Source organism: Panthera uncia, chromosome C2 (genome assembly GCF_023721935.1).
Source record: "Panthera uncia isolate 11264 chromosome C2, Puncia_PCG_1.0, whole genome shotgun sequence".
In the NCBI taxonomy this organism is placed as follows: Eukaryota; Metazoa; Chordata; class Mammalia; order Carnivora; family Felidae; genus Panthera; species Panthera uncia.
Window position 1 is genome coordinate 101,969,987 of NC_064810.1, and position 22,724 is coordinate 101,992,710.

Sequence of the window (22,724 nt, forward strand, 5' to 3'; positions counted from 1 at the left end):
TTGTTTTTGTACCTCAATTCCCAAAATAGCACATTCTCTTTACTTTAAGAGTTCCCATTCCTGTATATGAGCTTATTAATAAGATTTGGCATATTTTTATCGGTGAGATTCACAGTTTGGATCTCCAAAATCTGTAGCCATGGTCAGGACTGGTGTAGTAAATCCAGAACCACTTGAAGCTACATGATAAAGCTGATTTTTAAGTCTATGGGTGAGCCACATGAATATTAGTTGTGCCACAATTTTCTCTCTTGGGCTCAAAACAATATAAAGTATAATATTTCAGACAGTTGACCTAGCACTGCATACTTGATGATGTAAAGCCAGAACCTTTTCTACCATCCAAGTTATTGTCATTTCTTGCCTGGAGACAAGAGATAGTCTTGTCTGCAATAGTTCCTAACTCATCTCCCTGCCACCATTTTTGCTCCCTAATAGTCTATCTTCCACATAGCTGCCAGAATAGCCTTATATAAGGTCACTAAAAACTTATATGAGGTCAAAAAAAAAAAATCAAGAAATGAAAAGATAACCCATAGAACGGGAGAAAGTTTTTGCAGATCATATGTCTGAGAAGGGCCAAGTATCTTGAATATAAAAAGAGCTCTTACAGCTCAACAATAAAAAGACAAATAACCCAAGATAAAAATAGACAAAGGGCTTAGGTAGACATTTCTCCAAAGAAATATACAAACAACTAAAAAGCACATGAAATGACTCTCAACATCATTAGTCATTAGAGAATTGACAAATCAAAAGCACAAGGAGATGTGACTTTATACCTACTAGGATGGCTCTAATCAGAAAAACATAAAATAACAAGTGTTGGCAAGGATGTGGAGAAATTAGAATCCTCATACATTGCTGTTTGGAATATAAAATGGCTCTTTCTCGGAGCAGCCACTTTGGAAAGGAATTTGGTAGTTCCTCAAGAAGTTACACACAGAATTACACACAAAATGATCTAGCAATTCTACTCGTAGGTATATACCCAAGACAAATGAAAGCACATATTCATAAAAAACTTGTACACAAATGTTCATAGCAGCATTATTCATAAAAGCGAAAAACTGAACCAGCCCAACTGTCCATTAACAGATGAATGGATAAAATGTGGTCTATACATAAAATGGAATATTATTCTGTCATAAAAAGGAATGAAATACTATTACATGCTACAACATGAATGACCTTGAAGTATTATGCTAAGTGAAAGAAGGTTGGCACAATAGGCTCTATGATTCCATTTATGTAAAAATGTCCAGAATCGGCAAATCCATAGATTTGAAAAGCAAATTACTGTTTGCCCAGGGCTGGGGAAAGGGGAGGAACTGCTAACAGGTACGATGTTTCTTTTTGGAGTGGCAGGAATGCTCTGGAATTAGTGATAATGGTTGCACTCATTATGACATGCTAAAACCAATGAATTGTACACTTTAAAATGATGAAGTTTGTGTTATATGAATTATATCCTTTTTAAATGTTTATTTATTTTGGGACAGAGAGAGAGAGAGAGAGAGAGCACGTGCAGGTGGGGGAGGGGCAGAGAGAGAGGGAGAGAGAGAATCCCAGGCAGGCTCTGCACTATCAGCACAGAGCCCGACCTGGGGCTTGATCCCATGAACTGTGAGATCATGACCTGAGCCAAAATCAAGGTTGGACACTCAACTGACTAAGCCACCCTGTGAATTATATCTTAATTTTAAAAAATACTAGTTAGGAAAAAAAACTTAGATCATGATTTTCTACTGGTTAAACTCTTCAATGACTTCCTATGGCACTTACGTAAAATTGAACCTCCTTACCTAGCCCTATAAGTCCCTATATGGTATGACCCCTGCCTGCCTTTCTTATCTCACCCCCCATCACTTCCCTCACACCCATCCTCCATTTATATTACAGTGCAGGCTAACTGGCCTTCCACTTCTGGCTCAGGTCTTTACACTTAATCTTCCTCCTGTGTAGAATATTCTTTGCCCAGGGCTTCTCATGGCTGCCTCTCATCATAGAGGTCTCAGATTGTCACCTCTTCAGCAAGGCTTCCCTTACCATCCCCATCATTGCCTTATTTTCATCACAGCACTTAGCACGATCTGAAATTATTTGTTTAACATAAATTCTGAGAGCAGAGATTTTGCCTGCCTAGTTCACTGCTATCACCCAAGTTCTAAGAATGATGCTTGACATAGAGTAGATGTTTATAATATATTTTGAATGAATGAACAGGACCTAATTTGTGTACATCAGATATTTAGACATTTTGATGGTATTTGGGGGCTGTCAGAGCTGCACCTGATTTGAATGAGAACCTCAGGGGGCCCCATTGAGGCCAGGTGTACAGTATCTAGGGAGGGGAGAAAGAAACAGGAGGAGTGGAGAAATGTGCCTCATCATCACTTCCAAATACCCAAAGACAAAATTTTGTAGAAACCATGATAAAACTGCCCTAAGTTCATGAAATGAGTTATAGAAATCTTGCAGTGTAATTCACAGTTCTGTTTATTCCCTGAGAGGAGATTTAGGGCATACATGCTTGATATGAATTCACTGGAGGACATCAAAGGGAGGATGACTTATGAGATAGCACCATGACTGTTCCTGTAATTGCAGCTCAGCCTAGCTTCTGGCTTGGGCTTTGATCCTGGAAGGAGCAGTAATAAAGACCACTGCTTCTGAGCACAAAGCACATCTGTTTTGGGGCCCTGGAAGAGGGTAGGCCAGGAAAGAAGGGTGGGATGACAGCCATTAAGAATGGAATTAAGGTGGGGTGCCTGGGTGGCTCACTGGGTTAAGCATCCAACTTCGGCTCAGGTCATGGTCTCATGGTTCATGGGTTCGAGTCCTGAGTCAAGCTCTATGCTGACAGCTCAGAGCCTAGAACCTGCTTCGGATTCTGTATCTCCCTCTCTCTCTGCCCCACCCCTCTCGTGCTCTGTCTCTCTCTCTCAAATACAAATAAACATTTAAAAAAAAAAAACAATGGAATTAAGGAGTAAGCATGAATACGCCTATGTTGAGGATGTGTCAAGGTAGTGGGGACCACAGGGCTGACCTTAGGAGCACAAATGAGGATGACGAGAGCCAGGAAAACACCCTCTGAAGCAGACACCCTAAAGTTTCTATGAAGGATCTGAGGACTGGGATCTCTGCATTTTGCTAGTACAGACTGAGCCACACACTGCTATGTCATCAGTATGACCTAGGGAAATGTGGTTACACGTATAACATAGGGGAAAATACTCATATTCCCTCATTCAAATGAGGAACATATTCTGCTTTTATTCTGAGATCATCAATGAATCATATATGACATAAACTAAGTGGAAGCAACATTGGGAGGAAAATCCATCTGTCACTGTATCTTTTTGTGAGTCTAATCATTAGGCAAAAGGAAATGCTTACCTCTAAACTAGGCCAGGTGGAAAAAGGATATACAGATAATTTAGACTTAGACGATGAAATGAGGAGAGAACTTACTGAGGCAGGAAAGAAAAGGCTTGAAGGGATGAGAAGGTGAGGTGATGCAAGGAAATAAAAGGCTAGTTCCAACCCTGTAAAATGGAATGAATAGACGTGTAAGCTTGAAAAGACTTTATTTAAAATCACTTTGAACAATTACATATAAAGTATTGAAAATAAAAGTGATTTTTAGATGGCTTCAATATAAGAAAGTCAGAACATGATGTGGCCCAGCTTGCCCAGACTCACTGAGGTAATATCTAAGGATGTCTTAGATTATGAATTAAATGCATTTCAGGCTGTAAGAAGGAACCCAGTACTGGCTTGTGCAGATTTGAATTTCCAGAACAGCCTGCTGGGTGGCCTCCACTGTCAAGCCATCTCGCACACTCCATTGCCTAACTAATCTGCCTGAAACAAGCCTGTAATCACTATAAAACCTTCAGCACCTTTCCGGGTCTTACTAAATCCACTCTGAGCTCTGCCTGGCCCTCTAGTCCGACCTTACCTGTTCCGACTTCCTTCTTCCTTTCTCTCCAGCACACACCCCTCTCTCAGACCTGTCTCTCCACTTGTCCTGCTTCTGGACCTTTCCCAAGAGGCTTCTTTGGTCAGAAACATATGCTATTATCTGCCTGGCCAGATGACATCCTTCTGTCCAGGTTGAGCTTCCTTTTCAATTCTTCCATGGATCTTTCTTGATTGTCCCTTTCTTTGAACTCCTCAAACACAACTGTTCAATTATATACTGCTATATATTAGTCATTATTCTTTCTTTTTTGAGAGACAGAGAGAGAGGGGGAGAGAGAGAGAGAGACAGAGACAGAGAATGAGTGGGGGAGGGGCAGAGAGAGAGGGGGACAGAGGATCTGAAATGGGCCCTGCACTGACAGCAGAGAGCAGATGCAGAGCTCAGACTCATGAACTGAGAGATAGTGATCTGAGCCAAAGTCGGATGCTCACCCAAATGAGCCACCCAGGTGCCCCATATTAGTCATTATTCTTTTACATGTTAGCACCAGGAAATGGAGGAAAGAGAAGAGAGAAATTAATAACAGAGAAGTGTGAAATCCCCATTTTAGATTCCAATTTGGAGGTGGGACTTTGGCAGAGGATCGAGGAAGTACAGCAGAGTGGTCCCAGAAGCCTTTGGTGCAGGAAAGGAAGCAGAGACAGTTGTAATGAGCATCCTGCTTTCCATATCACTTGGCAGTAACATCTTAAGTTTTAAGTTCAGCATCACGAGGAATAAGAAATTTAACCTGTGAATGTTCTAGATAACGGAAGCTTATCATGCAAATTATTGGGCCCCATTCCAGACCTACTGAATCAGAATCTCTGAGGTTGGGGCCCAGAAATCTGGGTTTTAATAGCACTCTAGGCAATTGTGATGCACAATAATGTTTAGAGAACCAGTGCTTTAGAGCATAAAACCTTAAACATTACTCACTATATAAAACTATTTTTTTAATGTTTATTTATTTTTGAGAGAGAGAGAGAGAGAGAGAGAGAGAGAGAGAGTAAGACACAGTATGAGCAGGGGAGGGGCCGAGAGAAAGGAAGACACAGAATCTGAAGCAGGCTCGAGACTCCGAGCTGTCAGCATAGAGCCCGACACGGGGCTTGAACTCATGAACCATGAGATCATGACCTGAGCCGAAGTCGGACGCTTAATCAACTGAGCCACCCAGGTGCCCCGCATATAAAACTATTTCTATAATATATGGCAAACATTACTCACTATATAAAACAATTTCTTTAGCATATGACATACTTCCTTGCCTTCTGGAACAGAACAGGCTAAACACAAAGTGTTTGTTTCTTGTGGGGCCAGAGTCACTAGGACGAACATTACTTCTTGCCCAGTGTCATTGTAACAGGCAGCACACCAGACAGAAAACTCAGGCACCATGCTGTTAGGGCCCCAGCCAACCAAGTCACCTCATTGGAGCAACTCACAGCAACTGTCATCTGAGTCCACCATCTGGGCCATTACCTACAGCTTGGGGCTCTATGAAAATAATATAGACTAATAGAAACTGACTGAATCACAGTATAAAAGAAAATGCACGTGGTTCACTAATTATGCCCACACCAAGTAGTACAATGAATACGGCGCAGAGGTGTTTTATGTGCCATATTCCAGTGTCTCTACACCAAAGGAGTGGTGGAAGTTCTTAGTCAACTCTTGGGAGATGTTTCTGTTCTCAACTGTGTTTCACTTACTCACTTACGATCTAGGCTTTACTGATCTTCCTCCAAGGAACGCCATTCTTGCTACACACCAAGTTTGCCTAGGAAAACTCCTTCCTTACAAGTCATTAAAAGTTCTCAAAATCATGGGGCTCCTGGGTGGCTCAGCCCGCTGAGTGTCTGATTCTTGATTTTGGCTCAGGTCATGATCTCACAGTTGGTGGGATCAAGCCCCAAGTCAGGCTCTGCCCTGACAGCACAGAGCCTGCTTGGGATTCTCTCCCTCCCTTCTTTCTGCCTCTCTCAAATAAATAAACTTAAAAGAATTCTCAAAATCTGCATCTGCACTTGCTCAAAGTTCAGATTTTACTAAGGTATCTCCCTGGATGATGGCTATGGGGGGTTAGCTTTCCTTGAACACATTGTGCTGACCTGCTACCAGCTTCTTACTTCCAGGGAGCGGCAGCTTTTCCACACTCACACCTTGGTGTGTACCTCCGACCAGCATCTTCGTGCTCTGCCCCTACTGAGGGCTTCAGCGAGATTTACATCCAGTTCAGTTCCTTTTGGGAAGAAATAACTTCCAGTTGAGTCCAAACTGAGCAAGATTTCCTTGGATTTGAAGGTAGATGCATATGGAAATTTGACAGATACTGCCAAAATGCCTCTCAGAGGAGTTCCCCAGAAACGTAGTTTGCCTGTTTGCCCACAGCCTTACCAGCAGAGACAGAAATTTCTTTTTCCTGTGGATGTCATGATGCCCTGTGACATCTTCACATAGTAATCGCCATTAGAAGAACTTCAGTCATCTCTCTTCAGATGCTGACTCTTCCTCTCATTTTCTTTTTCTATTTAATTCAAAGAATTGAATTGAAAACTTACTTTGAAACTAGTTCTCACAAGTATAAAATCACAGAACTTGCAACTTGCTATGATATTTCTCATGACCTCTGTTCTTTTTCTCCTTGAAGATGAGTGAAGAGTTTTAAAATCAGAAGGAAAAGAAATTTTTAAGTGATCTAGCACCAATTTGTATAATAGACTTTGGAGTTTTGTTGTTAATCTATCTCCATATTCCAAGACATCTCTTTATTTCCATTCATAGAAAAGCATTGTCATTTATTGGGAGTCAAAAGGCTCCCTTACCACCCAGTACTGTCCTATCATTCATTTCTAGGAGAGCTGAAGTTCAAAAGTTAATCACTAATGCAGATGTTAATCATAGGGGACACTGGGTTGGGGGTCAGGAAGAGTATATAGGATCTTACTGTACTTCCTGCTCACATTTTCTGTAAATCTAAAACTGCTCTAAAAAAGAGTCTAAAATTTTTTAAAGTAAAAAACAGAATAGGTTATGTAACAAAATGCTGTTTTTGTAAATGAGAAATGCATGCATAGAAAACAACAAAACACATTTTACAAAAGTAGATACAAAGTGAATACACTCATTCAGTACATTAGAGTGGTGGTCTTTGTGGGCAGTGATAATGGAAGTGCAGTATGGTGAAAAAAATGAAATTAACAAACTCAGAGAGGGACATTGCATGGACCAATGATGATAGTATGCCATGAACTGAGTATGATCAAATGTGTCCTATGAACTTGAAATCTAAATTAAAAAAAAAAAAAAAAGGTAGTGTTTCTCAACTTGAGCAGGGAGGTAGAGTTTAGAGAGATTTTATTTTTTTATTTTGGGAGGGGGTGCGAGCAGGAAAGAGGAGGAGAGGGAGAGAGAGAGAGACAGCAGGCTCCACACTCAGCATGGAGCCCAATCTGGGGCTCAATCCCACGACCTGGGATCATGACCTGAGCCTAAATCAAGAGGTGGAGACTCAATCAACTGAGCCACCCAGGCGCCCCTAGAGAAATTTTAAAAGAACGCACATGCCTCAGTCCCATTTCAGACCCAACTACATCAGAGGCTCCAGACTTGGAGCCCAAATATGTGCATTTTGCAAAAGTTCCTATATTAGCCAGGACACTTTTAGTTACAAAACCCCAACTCAAATATGTATAATGAATATAGGGGCTGTATTGGCTCATGTGGCTTGGAAGTCTGGGGAGTAGTGTAGCTTCAGGCACAGATGAATCCAGGAGCTCAAGCTATCCAATCATGCTCTCTCCCACTGCTGTCTGTTTCCAGCTCGATCTCCCCTATTGTGACAGGTTCTCTTTCCCTGTGGTAGGGAAGGTTTTTACTGACATTTATAGTCATGTGGAGGGAGGAAGGGGACGGAGTAATTACAATGGAACACTGTAACTGACAACGCCTCAAGGGCCACAGGAAGTGAAGTAGGAGTTCCCCAATAGAAGGGATAGGTGATTATCATATCTCCCCAGGAATATAATTCAGAATAACTCAAACATTCCCTTGTAGGATGACATGGATCTTCATGACTAATAAAAAAAAAAAAAAAAAAAAAAGAAATATTTTCCAGGTTCCCCATCCTGGTCTCTTGCTCACTTGGGCTCGGCTGCCATGTTCAGTCTAGTCTTGAACGTGCCATCATGTTCAGTCACACCTTCCCCTGTCCCAGAAATACAAAAGCATTTAGTCAAATTTGCTATGTGTCTGACTTACAGCTCTCCTGGATAAGCTTAGAATAAAAACATAAAGATATTTAGTGCAACTATGTGTTCAGCAATATAGATGATGCGTCTAAGAAGGAAAAAGACTGGATAAGTTATCATATCCAAGGTCACAGCAAGCAGAAGTGACAGTTTGAATTTGAGCTCAGATTTTATATCTCCAAACCTCATGCTCTGTCCAAAGTGCAACACTGAACAGGTAGTATTAATAATAAAAATGGGGAACATGGCTGGCTCAGTTGGAAGAGCATGTGACTCTTGATCTTGGTGTCATGAGTTCAAGCCCCACGTTGGGTGTAGATATTACTTAAATAAGTAAATAAATGTTAAATAATAATTATTCTTATTACAATAAAAATTGCTACTATTTATTGAGTTTTTGCTAGGTTCCAGGCAGTGTTTTATAAACATTATCTCACTAACTCTCATAACAGGCTATGAAGAAGGTATCATCCCCATTTTATAGATGGAATTGTATAGCTCAGAGAAGAACTGAGCTCAGAGAAGTAATAATCCTGATTACATAGCTATTAAGTGTAGAACCAGGACCTAAAACCAAATACATTCAAAAAAAGGTTTATTTCAGAAGAACAAAAACTTAATAAATTAGCCAATAAATAACATCAAGCCTACTTCCAGGGGAAAAATAAAGTATCTAATTTTTGAAGATCATAACTAATTAGTTAAAGTTGACTTACTTGTTGGAAAACATAGACCTTAAAATATAATCATTCAAACATAATAGAAGCTTTATTTCTCTCTAACGAAATGGTTCAGAGGGGTGTTCCAGCTTGGAAGGGTTCAGCTCCATGAACTCCAGGTCATTCAGGGACTTGGCAGAACAGAGTTTCTGTCATCCTAAACATGTGGCTTCTAAGGTCACTCTGCTTGTCACCATCCTGGCCCATAAGAAGGAGGAAAGGCGCACAATGTCTAGTCCCTTGAAAGCATAGTCCAGAAGGGCACAAATAGCTTCTGATGCATTCCAGTATCAAGAGCTCAGTCACATGAAACACTCCGCAGCAAAGGAGGCTGCACAATGTGGCTTGTGGTTGGACAGGCATGACCTACAGCCATGATAGTTAAGGCTGCTGTGGAAGAAAAAAGAACAAATTTTGGTGGTGGAGCTGTTGGTAGCTGTCTCTGCCACAACAATCTAGTAGACTTAGCCATTAACATAGACAGAGACCTATTTATCATAAAACTTATGAAACTTGGGGCACCGGGGTGGCCCAGTTGGTTGAGCGTCCAACTTCGGCACAGGTCGTGACCTCACAGTTCGTGAGTTTCAGCCCCGTATGGGGCTCTGTGCTGACAACTCACAGCCTGGAGCCTGCTTCGGATTCGGTGTCTCCCTCTCTCTCTGCCACTCCCCCACTCACACTCGCTCGCTCGCTCTCTCAAAAATAAATAAACGTTAAAGTTAAAAAAAAAAAAAAAACTATGAAACTCAAACTTCTAGGCCTCTCACTTGCATGGCCTCTTCCAAGGCCCTTTTAGGGGCCTGTATTACTTAGCAATTTTTGGATAACAAATTACTCCAAAACTTATCAGCTTAAAACAATAACCTTATTATCTCACACAATTCCTGAGAGTCTGAAATCTGGGAGCTGCTTCTCTGAGTGGCTCTGGCTCAGAATATTAAGCTGTCAGCCAAAAATGCAGTTATTTAAAGGCTTGACCAGGGCTGGAGGATCCACTTCTGAAATGGTAATCACATAGCTGTGGGCTGGAGGCTTCAGTTTGTCACTGCATGGTCTAATCCACAGGGTTGTCTGATGGTTCTCAAGACATGGAAGCTGAGTTCCCCCAGAGTGAATGATCTGGGAGAGGGGTAAAAGTCATAATGCCCTTTATAACCTAGCCTCCAAACTGACATCACTGCTACCTAATTCTGTTGGTCTCACAGACCAACTTCAATGCAATATGAGAGAGGAGGTAGCACCAGAAGAGGGGGATAAGAAGGGGGAAATCTTCATATATGAGGCTGTGTATCAATAGGATCTAGCAATACATTCACATGTTTTTTGTAGTATTGGCAAAAGATTTTTTTTATGCTCTTTTTTTTTTAATGTTTATTTATTTTTGAGAGATAGGGAGAGAGAGAAAGAGAGCAAGCAGGGGAGGGGCAGAGAAGGAGGAGGACAGAGGATTCAGTGTGCCCCGCGCTGACAGGAGAGAACCAAATGTAGGGCTTGAACTCATGAACCATGAGATCATGACCTGAGCTGAAGTCGGATGCTTAACTGACTGAGCCACCCAGGCACCCCTGTTATTTTTCTTAATGAGTTCTCCCTAGATGTATAAGCTTATGGCACCACAAAACATGAATCCTTTTTTTATACGACCTTGCTTGACAATTATTTAAAATTGTTAAAATTATTTTAGAACATGGTGAATTTATTCCACAAACCAAAACTGTAATAACTAAATTCTGAAGGAATGAAGTACTTTTTCAAGAGTGTTTGTTTTCATTGTTGTTAATATTATATAGTTTGTACACTGCTGATTTGTTATCAATGCCACACAAGAAGTTAGGATATCTGGATGTCAATCCAGATTCTACCTCTAACAAACTGAGTGATCTTCCTTCATATGATGCAGCCTGCTCTCTGAACTGGCTTTGTCTCTACAATAAGCAGTTGCATTAACTAGTCTGTACAGGTGCTTCTAGCCAGGTCTTTAAAAGTATGTCTCTCTATGCTACAAATTTCTCATCCATAAAATGGGAATAACAGTATCTACTTCACAGAGGTATAGTGATGATCAAATGAGGTAGCCTACATAAACTATCCCAAATATGCCTAGCAAGCAGTGTATATTCAGTATATATTAGCCATTCTTACTATTTTATGCCTGAAAACTAACCAACCTCAGGAAGCCTATTTTGAATAATTTTATAGTATTGCAGTAATTCATAATGTCAGTTTTCATCTCAGATGATTGTGTAAATTTTTATAAGTGAGTGAAAGTTAATAGGAAGTTAATATCAAGGTTGCAGAACAATGGGGAACTCTCATACATTTATTGATGAGAGTATAAGCTGGTATAATGACTTTGGTAAAACATTTAATAATATATCCACTTAAGCTAAACTTATACATATCTTATGGCCTAGCAAATCCTCTCCTGTCTAAACTCAACATATATTAGTGCCATGTCCACCAAAAGCTATACATGAGAATATGCATCATAGCTTTATTGATAATATTCAAACTTGAAACAACCCAAATGTCTTTCAGCAATAGAATGGAAAAGTAAAGCATATTCATACAATGGAATGAAAATAACAATGAAAAGAACAAATCTCACCAATATGATATTGAGTAAAAGAAACCAAATATGTAAAAATCCATCTTCATGATCCCATTATATGGAGTACAAAATCAGGCAAGCAAAACTGTGGTAATGGAGGTCAAAAGAATGATTATCTTTGAAAAAATATTGATTGGAAGAGAGGGTAAGGGAGCCTTCTGGGGTGCTGGAAATGTTCTACATATTGATCTGAGTAGTGGTTTCACAAGGTGTGTACGTGTGTAAAAAACCAGTCAAGCTTTAGATTTAAGATTTGTACATATCATTGTAAGTTGTACCTCAATGAAATATTTTTTAAGTTGGTAATGGTATAAAGAAATCCATTGCTGATATCATTGTAGGAGAAGATATAGGCTTATGCAATTTTGTTTCATTTTAGCTAAATTTTTGACAATTATGGTTCTAGGTAATAACTAATGAACAATTAATTATTACTCTCCTATCATATACTACCTTATTGTGTCCATTTTTCACTCATCTCACAAATATTTAAGTGCCAGATGCTCTGCTAGGTGATGGGATCATTAACAATGAACAAAATAGACACAGCTCTTGCCTCCACAGAACTGGTGTATCAGCAAGACAGAGAAATAAATCAGAAGTTACAACTGTGGAGTGAGAACAGAGTGCACAGGGATACAAACAAGGAGAACATTTCCCCAAAGCCATGCTGGGAAAATGAGAGGGGCTGATTTTCTTGAGTTTTGGAAATCAGCAGTGCTCAAAGACAGGAGTCTTAGAGGTCAGTGGCTGTACTGGGATAGAGACCTGAGGGTGCTGCCCTACTCCTAGAGAGAAGGCAGGCAAGCACCCCAGGGCGATCTAAGGATTGCCTAAGGTGCATGGAAAGAGACTGTTTGCTCTTCTTAAAGTATATCTGCGAGAAGTGGTGTTCATAGAGATGCCTCTCGGGGGAAAAAGAGCCAGTGGGTGCCATTTCCTTCCCCTGCCTTTCAGCATAGGTGCAAAGACACCTGCTGAAGGCAGCTAACCTGGATACTGGCTGTTTAGCCCACTTACTCCAAATGCCACACCCCTGCACTCTGGCTTGACTGCCATTCTCCATCAAACCTGCATCCATCCCAGTGTGTAAGACCACGCCCTAGAAGACCAGCACAGGCCCTGCCACAGCAGGTCCCTAAAGTTTGGAGTTTTAAAAGTCAGCAGGCCTGGCTGGGTTAGAGCCCAAAGTGCACTGTGCTGCTCCAGACAGGCAAGTAACCCAGAGACAGACAGTGTGAAATCAGCAATCTGAAAACTCCTGGAACACACAAGGAGAAATTATTTGCTCTTTTGGAAGGGATTCCCTGAAAGTAGCAAGCACAGAGACCCCTCTTCGGGGACAAAGAAATGCTGGTACCATTTCTCTCTCCCACCCCTCAGCATAAACTAGCTTCGGTAAACAGCACAGTGCCAACACTGGCTGTCTAACCTGCTTACACCAAGTCCTACCCCCTGCCCCCAAGCTCTGCTGGTACTGCTTTTCTCAGGCAAGTGTTCCTAAGACCCAGAACAGTGGGCCTCTCCCACAGAATACCAGCACAAACCCCTGCACACACCACATCTATCCACCAGAGATTTCTGCAAGACTTCAGTTCTAGTGGAAGTAGCATCAAGTCTTTCATTTAACTAGGTATGCACACCTCGGACAAAATGCCAGGATGGAGGAATTCAGCCCAAAAGAAAGAACAAGAAAAGCTCATGGCCAGAGATCTAATCAAAACAGATATAAGTAATATGCCTGGTGAAGAATTTATGGCAACAATCATAAGGATACTCGCTGGGATTGAGAAAAGCATGGAAAACATCAGAAAGACCCTTACCATAGAGATAAAAGTTAAAAAAAACAAGCCATCAGAAATGAAAAATACAATAACTGAGATTCAAAACTGACCAGATGTAATGACCACAAGGATGGAAGAAGCAGAGGAATGAATAAATTATATAGAAGAAAGAATAATGGAAAATGATGAAGCTGAACAAAAGAGAGAAAGAAGAATTATGGATCACAAGAATAAACTTAGGGAACTCAGTGACTTCATCACACATAATAACATTCATATCATAGGAGTCTCAGAAGAAGAGAGAGGAAAGGGGGCAGGTTTATTTGAGGAAATAATAGGTGAAAACTTCTGGGGAAGGAAACAGACATCCAAATCTAGGAGGCACAGAGAACTCCCATCAAAATCAACAAAAGCAGGCCAACACCAAGTCATATTATAGTTAAATTTGCAAAACATAGTGATAAAGAAAAAAGTCCTAAAAGCAGCAAGACAAAAGAAGTCCCTAACTTACAAGGGAATACCCATAAAGCTAGCTGCAGATCTCTCCACAGAAACTTGGCAAGCCAGAAGGGAGTGGCATGATATATTCAATGTGCTGAATGGGAAAAATCTGCAGCCAAGAATACTCTATCCAGCAAAGCTATCTTTCTGAATAGACAGAGAGATAAAGAGTTTTCCAGACAAACAAAAGCTAAAGGAGTTCATGACCACTAAACCAGGCCTGCAAAAAACATTAAAGGGGACAGACTGAGTGGGAAAAAAGACCAAAAGTGACAAAGACTAGAAAAGAACAGAGAAAATCTCCAGAAAAAAACAACAAAACAAGTCATAAAATGGCACTAAAAACATACCTATCATTAGTTACTCTGAATGTGAGTAGACTAAATGCTCCAATCAAAAGACATAGGGTGTCAGAATGGATTAAAAAAAAAAAAAGACACATCTAATCTGTTGCCCACAAGAGACTGATTTTAGACCTAAAGACACCTACAGATTGAAAGTGAGGGGATGGAGAAACATCTGTCATGCAAATGGATGTGAAAAGAAAGCCAGAGCAGCAATACTTGTACCAGACAAAATAGACTTTAAAACAAAGACCATAATGGGGCACCTGGGTAGTTCAGTCAGATGAGCATCCGACTTGATTTCAGCTCAGGTCATGATCCCAAGGTCATGGGATCAAGCTCTGGACTGAGCATGGAGACTGTTTGAGATTCTCGTTCTCTCTCTCTCACCTGTCTGCCCCTTTCCTCCACTTGCACTCTCTCTCTCTAAAATAAACAAATAACTAACTAAATAAATTAAATAAAGACTACAAATAAGAGACAAAGAAAGACACTATATAATAATAAAGGAGACAATCCAACAAGAAGATCTAACAGTTGTAAATATTTATGCGCCCAACATAGAAGCATCAAAATACATCAAACATAAAGTTACTAAATGATAATATTACAATAATAGTAGGGGGTTTTAACACCCCACTTACAACAATAGATAACATCTGAGCAGAAAATCAACAAGGAAATGGCTTTGAGTGACACACTGGGCCAGATGGACTTAACAGATATATTCAGAACATTTCATCCTAAAGCAGCAGAATACACATTCTTTTCAAGTGCACATGGAACATTCTCCAGAATAGATCACATACTAGGTCACAAATCAGGCCTCAAGAAGTACAGAAAGATTGAGATCATACCATACATCTTTTCTAACCACAAGACTATGAAACATGAAGTCAACCACAAGAAAAAAATTGGAAACACCACAAATACATGGAGGTTAAACTGCTGCTAAAGAATGAATGGGGAAGGGCACCTGGGTGGCAGAGTTGGTTAAGTGTCTGACTCTTGATTTCAGGTCAGGTCATGATCTCATGGTTCATGGGTTTGAGTGCCACATTGGCTTCCATGCCAATAATGTGGAGCCTCCCTCTCTTTCTCTGCCCTTTCCCTGCTCATGAGGGTGTGCTCTCTCTCTCTGTCTCTCTCTTTCAAAATATATAAACTTTAAAAAAAAAGAATGAATGGGTCAACCAAGAAATTAAAGAAGAAATTTAAAAAATATATGGAATCAAATGAAAATGAAAACAAAGGTCCAAAATCTTTGGGATGCAGCAAAAGCAATCATAAGAGGAAAGTCTATAGCAAGACAGGTCTACTTCAAGAAGCAAGAAAAATCTCGAATAAACAACCTAACCTGACACCTAAAAGAGTTCGAAAAATGACAATGAAGCCTAAAGTCAGCAGAATGGAAATAATAAAAATTAGAGCAGAAATAAATGATATGGAAACTAAACTAAGCTAAACTAAACTAAATTTAGTTTTAAAAAAAAAACCAGTAGAACAGATCAAAGAAACCAGGACCTGATTCTTCAAAAACAAAATTGATAAAACTTACAAACTCCTAGCCAGACTTATCAAAAAGAAAAAAGAAAAGACCCAAATAAAATCACAAATGGGAGAGGAGAAATAACAACCAACACCACAGAAATACAAACAATTACAAGAGGATATTATGAAAAATGATATGCCAACAAATTGGACAATCTGGAAGAAATAGATAAATTCCTAGAAACATATAAACTACCAAAACTGAAATAGGAAGAAATAGAAAATTTGAACTGACTGGTAACCAGCCAAAAAATTGAATCAGTAATCTCCCAACAAACAAGGCTAGGGACATATGGCTTCAGAGGGAAATCCTACCAAACATTTAAAGAAGTTAATACCTATTCTTCTCAAACTGTTCCAAAAAATATAAATGGAAGGAAAACTTCCAGATTCATTCTATGAGACCAGCATTATCCTGATTTCAAAACAAGACAGAGACTCCACTAAAAAAGAGAACAGCAGGCCAATATCCCTGATGAACATAGATGCAAAAATTCTCAACAAAATACTAGCAAATCAAATCTAACAGTGCATTAAAAGAATCATTCACTATTGTCAAGTGAGATTTATTCCTGGGCTGCAAGGGTGGTTCAATATTTGCAAATCAATGTGATATAAATTAATAAAAGAAAGGATAAGAACCATACGATCCTCTCAATAGATGCAGAGAAAGCTTTTGACAAAATACAACATCCATTCATGATAAAAAAAAAAAAACAAAAAACAAAGTAAGGAGAAAGGGAACATACCTCAACATCATAAAGGCCATATATGAAAAACCCACAGCTAATATCATCCTCAATGGGAAAAAAATGAGAGCTTTTCCTATGGTGAGGAACAAGACAGGGCTATCCATTCTTACCAGTTATTTAAAATAGCACTAGAAGTCCTAGCCTCAGCAATCAGACAACAAAAAGAAACAAAAGGCATCCAAATTGGCAAGAAAGAAGTCAAACCTTCACTATTTGCAAAAACATGACAATCTATATAGAAAACCCAAAGACTCCACCAAAAAATTGCTACAACTGATACACAAATTCGGGAAAGTCACAGCATACACAATCAACATATAGAAATCTGTTGCATTTCTATACATCAGTAATGAAGCAGCAGAAAGAGAAATCAAGAAATCAGTCCCATTTACAATTGTACCAAAAACCGTAAGATATCTAGGGATATAAACCTAACCAAAGAGATAAAATATCTGATTCTGAAAACTATAAAACACTGATGGGAGAAATTGAAGAGGACACAAAGAAATGGAAAAATATTCCATACTCATGAATTAGAAGGACAAATATTGTTAAAATGTCTATACTAACCAAAGTAATCTACACATTTAATGCAATCCCTATCAAAATACCCCCAGTATTTTTAACAGAGCATAACAAACAATCTTAAAATTTGCATGGAACCACAAAAGATCCCTACTAGCCAAAGCAACCTTGAAAAAGAAAAGCAAAGTTGGAGGCGTCACAATCCTGGACTTCAAGTTATATTACAAAGTTGTAGTGGGGGTGCCTGGCTGGCATGCGACTCTTGATCTTGGGACTGTGAGTTCGAGTCCCATGTTGGGTAAACAGATTACTTAATAAAATCTTTAAAAAAGAAAAAAGCAAAGCTATAGTGATTAGGACAGTATGATACTTATGCAAAAACAGACACATGGATCAATGGAACAGAATAGAAAACCCAGAATGAACCCACAGCTGTATGGTCAACTAAATCTTCGACAAAGCAGGAAAGAATATCCAGTGGAAAAAAGACAGCCTCTTCAACAAATGGTGTTGGGAAAACTGGACAGCAACATGCAGAAGAATGAAACTGGACCACTTCCTTACACCACACACAAAAATAAATTACAAATGGATGAAAGACCTAAACATAAGACAGGAAACCATCAAAATCCTAAAGGAAAACACAGGCAGTAACCTCCTTGCCATCTGTTGTAGCAACTTCTTACTAGATATGTCTCCAGAGGCAAAGGAAACAAAAGCCGAAATAAACTATTGGGACTTCATCAAAATAAAAAGCTTCTGCACAGGGAAGGAAACAATCGACAAAACTAAAAGGCAACCTACAGAATGGGAGAAGATATTTGTAAATGATGTATCTGATAAAGGGTTAGTATCCAAAATATATAAAGATCTTATAAACCTGAACACCCCCCAAAAAACAAATAATCCAGTTAAAAAAAATAGGCAGAAGACATGAATAAACATTTTTTCAAAGAAGACATACACATGGCTAACAGACACATGAAAAGATGCTCAACATCAGGGAAATACAAATCAAAAGTACAATGAAATATCACCTCACACCGGTCAGAATGGCTAAAATTAACAACACAGGAAACAACAGGTGTTAGCAAGGATGCAGCGAAAGGGGAACCCTCTTACACTGTTGTTGGGAATGCAAACTGGTGTAGGCACTCTAGAAAACAGTATGGAGGGAACCAACATATGATCCAGTCATTGCACTACTGGGAATTTCCCCAAAGGACACATAAATATATATTCAAAGGGGTACATGCACTTCAATGTTTAAAGCAGTATTATCTGCAACAGCCAAATTATGGAAAGAGCCCAAATGTCCATCAACTAATGAATGGATAAACAAGATGTGATATTTACACACACACACACACACACACACATATAATATATGATGTATATATATGATATATGTATCATATGTATATATATAAATGGAATTTAAGAAACAAAACAGACGAACATAGGGAGAAAAAAAGAAAGGCAAACCAGGAAACAAACTCCTAACCATAGAGAACAAACTGAGGGTTTCTGGAGGGGAGGTGGGTGTGGATTAAATTGGTGATGCTTATTAAGGAGGGCACTTAATACCCTCCTTGTGTTGTAATGAGCACTGTGTGTTGTATGTAAGTGTTGAATCACTAAATTCCACATCTGAAACTAATATTTCACTGTATGTTAACTAACTAGAGTTTAAATAAAAACTTGGAAAAAAAATCCTAGGCATGTGCTAGGGTGTGAATACATGTCAGCCATCTACTGAACTGAGGCCAGGAGGGGATGTGGGGCTCTAAATACATTTAAATAGACATTCAATTGTTTCTTCTGTTTTTATCTTTACCTTCACATCCATTTTCAGAAATACTAATTCTTTTTTTTAATGTTTATTTATTTTGAGAGAGAGCACACATGAGCAGGGGAGGGGCAGAGAGAGAGGGAGAGAGAATCCCAAGCAGGATCCATGGTGTCAGTGCAGAGTTGGACACAGGGTTTGAGCTCACAAACCATGAGACCATGACCCGAGTTGAAATCGAGTCTGATGCTCAAGCAATTAAGCCATCGAGGTGCTCCCAGAAATATTACAAATTCTTAAAGGTTTGGGATCTTCTCTAGAAAAAGTTAGCTGCTTCTCAGCTTTTCTTTTCATACATTCAGAAACCATTCATGGTTAGATGTAGGGTTGAGGGTTAGGGTGAGGGTGCCTGGTATCCTGCAGTTCAGAGACCTCTCCTGAGAAGTCTCCTTAGACTTCTGCTGGGTGAGAATAGACATGGCTATATACTTTTTTAAAAAGTTACAATTGCATGTCACAAATGTATTATGGGAAAGTAGAATGCACCACCCTGCTATTGGAGAACAAAGCAGAGGCAACAACAACCCAGAAGGGAAAGACTTGCTAAAGAAACTAGTATCTAAGCTGAAATTAGTTCCTTTAGAGCAGGGATAGCATGCTGTTCCACAGGCCAAAGAGGGCATGGAATATCTACCTGAGAGAAGTTGAATGTGTATGGACATAAAGTATGCTGGAGAGGGAGCAAGGAATGCAATAAATGATACTAAAAAAGCCAACCCATGGAGGACCCTGTGAACCCTGTGAAAGGGGGAAAGATTTTATTATGTGCATAAGAAAAAGACATAACTTGACATATATTCTAGATGCATTAGAATGAACATTGTGAAGAATGAACTAGAGGGAGGCAAGATTGGAGGAAGAGAGACAGGTTGGGAGGCCATTGCAGTAAATTAGCTGGAGATAATGGTATTTAAAACTAAGGCAGTAGAGATGAATTGAGAGATATTTGGGGAAGTAGAAATAGTGGGACTTGAAGATTGTTTGGCTAAGCAATGAAGAGTGAAAAATGAAGGTTGACACCCGGTTGCTGGCTTAAGTCACCCTGTTGACAATGATGCCATTCACCAGGATAGGGAATATAATAAGGAGTATTATTTTTCTAGTTTTCTAGTTGGAGAGATTTTGAGGAGGAAGCTAATGAGTTCTGTTTTGTCTATCCTGTGTTCAAAGTGCTTGAAGACAGTGAAGTAGAGAGATTCAGAGTGCAGTTGGTGCTTAAGAGACATAACTGTCCTGAAGGCATAAATTTGGAAGTCAGCATTGTACGGATATTAACTAAAGCCATGAAGTAGAGAAAATCTAAAATCACCCCTAAATAATATGTAGAGTTAAAAGATTGACAGATTCAGTATACAACACAGGGGAATACTCACCTTTAAATGAAAAGCAGAAGAGAAAGAAGGTCCCTCAAAGAATGCTGAGGAGGAACAAAGAAAAAGGAAGAAAACCAGAAGATTGTGTGTACAGAAGCTAAAGGAAGGGAGATTTTTCCAAGAGTGTTAGGTGGGCAACAGGGTCAAATACTGCCAAGAGATTATATCAGGGAAGTCTTGGTGATCTTAACAAGATGAGTAGCAGAGGAGGTAGCTGCCAAATTGCAGTGGTTGAGGACTGAATGGGAGGTGAGGTGGTTACTGTGTCTGATTCTCAAACACCCACTCCCTCTCCAAAATTGGAGAATCCTAATCTCTGGCTACTGACTAGTGTAGACACATAATAATTACAGTACAGTTAAACCTTGAATTGAGAGTAACTTGTTCTGTGAGTGTTCTGCAAGATGAGCAAACGTTTCTAATAAATTTTAACTTGATAAACAAGCAATGTCTTGCAATATGAGTAGTGCGTGATGCAGGATGTCACATGATCACAATTGAGCCAATGATTCTTCTCTCTCTCTCTCTCTCTCTCTCTCTCTCTCTCTCACTGGAGATTGTGGGTAATTGTCGCCCATGCTCGGATGCTCGGTCTCAGGCTGTGATGTTTAGCAGAAATCGGTGATTTTTCAGAACATTGGGAGGTGTCCACAAGTGGCACTCATGTATTTTCTGTCACTTCAAAGCATCTGTGGACAGTCCTTCGCTTTTCCATACAATAGTAAGCTTAGGGATGCTTTGCTTCATTCTAGGTCAGGCTGCCTGCTGATTTAGACCCTTCCTCTGCTGCCTTATTGCCAATTACTTTAAATACAGTATATGAAAAGAGTTTATTAATACTATACTGTAGTCAATATCCGTGTAAGTGTATACAATGGCCCCCCATGCAGGAAAAGATTCCATTGAGTCAACAGATAGCAGTGATTCCATTAGTGATAGTGAAAGTCATCCTACACAGTAACCATCCTCTCTCTTGTCTCCCTCACACCAGCCACAAAAGTTTTCAAAGGTAAGTGCAGGTTAATTTTTTTCTTTATATTTTGTATTTTATTATTTTGTATTATATTACAGTATTGTAATCATTTTTATATGAATATTTTGGGGTTGTGGAATCATCTGAGTTTCCATAATTTCTTATGGGGAAATTCACTTTGATATACAAGTGCTTTGGATTACAAGCATGTTTCAGAAATGAATTATACTCGCTAACCAAGGTTTTACTGTACTAGTTTTAGACAGCACAGTACACACTCACTAGTTTAAGTAGAAAGAGATTTATTCAAGGGTATTGGTTAATTTACAGTATATCTGGGAAGGCCAAGAAACCAAGCTCAGTTGTTGTATGCTCATTGATAACACAGCCATGAGAAAAGCCCAACCACACCATGAAAACTTTCCAACAGAAAAGTTCTTGCTGTCACCACCTGATGCTTGATACCCATGAATCAGGATCTGGTCACTAGAATCTCTACAACAGCTGCAGTAGAAAAAACAAAAGCCTCTACATCTGTGCTTGCCAGAACTACGTGGCCTCTGCCTCGTGATGCTCACTTCTGCCTGCCAAGTCTGGCAGGGGTGCATCTGCCTGGCAGAAAGCATGAGTAACCCTCGCTATACTTCATGGGAGCCCAAAAAGGCATGCTGCAATGGATAGAAAAGGTGTAGAATGAGACAGTTGGTAATGTTTGCCACTGTCCATCCCTTTGGTTATTCAGCATCTGTTCATCTTTCTCCCCTTAAAATTGCATACCACAAACATAGATCCCTGAGGTTTTTCCACTGGGCACAGTTGCCTTCCTTGTGTGGTAGAAGCCCCATCTCCCCTTTAAAATCTACATCAAGCACTCCAGCCAATACATGTAATCCACCTTGCCTTGTTCATGAAGCATGAGGAATCCAAAAAGATCAGGTGTCAGTCTCAACCTCCAGTTCACTGTAACCACTTTTGTGTTTTCCAATGAACTAATTCCTCCCTTGGGTAGTAAGACTATTAGACCAGCAAAGTTGAAAGTTGCAGGGATAGAGAGAAAAATTTTGAGAGTGGGTCATTAAGCTTATTAGTGGGAGGTGTCACTCTTACTTCACATCCATTGGTTTCTGACCCTATGTATTGTGGCCATGAAAGATATATATGGAGTGCATCCTGACTGACAGCATTACAGCCTCATGGCTGGTATCTTAATTGGGTCTCCCAAAGGACTGTCTACCTTTCTAAAAGCCCACCCACTTTTGGGTGATAGGATACATGGTAGGACCAGTGAATCTCAAAAGCATTAGCCCAGGGGCGCCTGGGTGGCACAGTCGGTTAAGCGTCTGACTTCAGCCAGGTCACGATCTCGCGGTCCGTGAGTTCGAGCCCCGCGTCGGGCTCTGGGCTGATGGCTCAGAGCCTGGAGCCTGTTTCCGATTCTGTGTCTCCCTCTCTCTCTGCCCCTCCCCCATTCATGCTCTGTCTCTCTCTGTCCCAAAAATAAATAAAAAACGTTGAA

At 39.8% G+C, this 22,724-nt stretch overlaps 1 long non-coding RNA gene across 1 annotated transcript; it reads right to left on the reverse strand.

The window, feature by feature from the left end:
• Nucleotides 1–3,396: 3,396 nt before the first annotated feature.
• Nucleotides 3,397–10,146, reverse strand: LOC125921201 (uncharacterized). Its single transcript, XR_007457333.1, has 5 exons — nucleotides 9,810–10,146; nucleotides 8,940–9,332; nucleotides 8,117–8,180; nucleotides 6,371–6,500; nucleotides 3,397–3,551 (listed from the first exon to the last, which is right to left on the reverse strand). It is a non-coding gene; the product is annotated as an uncharacterized LOC125921201 (long non-coding RNA).
• Nucleotides 10,147–22,724: the final 12,578 nt, after the last annotated feature.